This window comes from Pteropus vampyrus, unplaced genomic scaffold, assembly GCF_000151845.1.
Source record: "Pteropus vampyrus isolate Shadow unplaced genomic scaffold, Pvam_2.0 Scaffold47, whole genome shotgun sequence".
NCBI lineage: Eukaryota > Metazoa > Chordata > Mammalia > Chiroptera > Pteropodidae > Pteropus > Pteropus vampyrus.
The window spans coordinates 7,093,384-7,095,432 of NW_011888828.1; positions in this window are offsets into that span (position 1 = coordinate 7,093,384).

Below are 2,049 nucleotides of genomic sequence, written 5' to 3' on the forward strand. Positions count from 1 at the left end.
AGAAAGAAAAGAAAAGAAAAGAAAAGAAAAGAAAAGAAAAGAAAAGAAAAGAAAAGAAAAGAAAAGAAAAGAAAAGAAAAGAAAAGAAAAGAAAAAAAAAAGAAAAACACCAAAAAACATCTGGTACTTGTCCTGACAGCTCCACCATCACTGTCGATTTAGCAGTTTGGAAATGCTCACGATTTTTTTTTTCTTTTTTTCGCATTTAAAGAACAGAGTAAACAAACAAAATATCTTCCTTCCTTGTATCATAAAGGTCCTCCTGATATTTTAAACCAGAGACTACTAGGGCTTGTTTTGCAACCCCCTGAGGCCAGATGAAACAGAGTTCTGAGCATCTTAAGACTAGGGAGAAGTTCTCAAGTTTAATAAAACAAATTAATGCAAATTCATTTCACTTGAATAAAAGAAATTCCTTGCCACACACCACTTTTAGAAGAGGGGGATAGGTTGGGGTGAAATGAAATCAAATCACAGAACCTGCATTCCAGAAAGACTAAAATTGCTGATTAATACCGAAGTCCAAGACTGGAAGAAGACAGGCTATCTATAATTTATTCATAAATTGTCAACTCCTCCCAGACGAATTTTCAAATAAAACATGACGCTTGTTTAAATATTTGCTGGCTTGTTGACCTATTTTGTTGTCGTTGTTGTTGTTAATTGGAACTTTTTTTTTTAGGAAAGCAAACATCGTAACAGCAAATTAATCCAGACAACCTTGACAGAGAGATAGCTCATCCAGGCTACGGTCAAGCATTAAGTCATGTTTTACCAAAATTGTAGTATTCAAGGGGAGAAGTTAGTTAGAAATATCAGAAATAGACTCTAAATGCAAAAAGGTGAAGGCCTGCCCCTATCCCCGATCTGTGGTTATCAAATTAACCCAAGCGATGTGAAAACGTTTGTTGAACATGCAGTTCTCAGCATTTTTTCTGTTCTTTTCCTTTATATGTGTGTTTAGCCCCAAACCTCCTCCCCGTCCAAGAAGAGTCTGGCGGAACAATTGTTTAGCTTTTCCTACAAAACAAAAAGCTGTTTTAAGATGTTGCATTCATCTGAGTCTCTTGCCTTTTTGAAACTTTGAATGGCTTGTGCTTGAGGAGGCGCCTTCAGGTGAAGTGAACACCTCCTACTCGCTCCCTCTCCGGCTTCTCTGAGGCCACACTTAGAAGACCTTCGAGATCCCAGTAACAGAGGGGTTTTATGTCTCCTGACTGCAGGCCTGTGGACTGGCTCCAGCTGCCCTTGCCAAAAAAGAGTTTACTCAGAAAGTCTCATCAAAAAAAAAAAGTCTGAGCCCCCCGGCCCCGCCCCCCCCCGCAGGAATTGTTGCCGGTGGTTACCATGACAACTCCCCCAGTGTGCACGCCTCCATCTGCTGGGCTGGGGAAGGAGGGGTCGCAGGGAGGGGGAGAAGTTGTCATGGAAAGGAAATAACATTTCTCGGGCCGTCACAGAATTTCTCTGCGTGGACTAGACCTGAAGACAGCGTGGCAGCTGCAGGACGGTGTGACGGTGGCGTGTCGGTTAAGCAGTCATCGGTGGCTGAGTGTTGAGCGTACAGTTAATCTTCACAGCAGCCAGAAGTAGATAATTTTGTGATCCGTTTTTCTCTGACGAGGAGGCTCGGAGGTCTGGCTAACTCTTCTGCATCATTTTTTTTTTTTTTTTTTTTTTTTTTTTTTTGCCTGAGCTGGAGTTCCCCTCTGGGGAGAGAGAGATGCCTAACCCTGAAGCCTGAAGGTTTCCCTCACCTCCTCTGATGCTTCACAGGGAAGGTGATCCAGGGTGTCTTATGGGTTGAACAGTTTCTCTTTCTGCTCTCTTAGAAGCCCCATGGCAAGTGAGCAGTCCAACCAGAGAGGCAGCAAATTAAAGATAGCTTGAAATCCTTTGCCGCTTCCCCATCAGAAAGTGATTCCTATTGCCCTTCCCTCTGAGGAATGAGGGCTGGCCCTGTCTCTTGCTATCAGCACTAGAAGACGGCAGAGGTGAAACCCTGCAACTTACCAGGACAGGCCTTCAGAGATCCCCAGTTTCCCATTT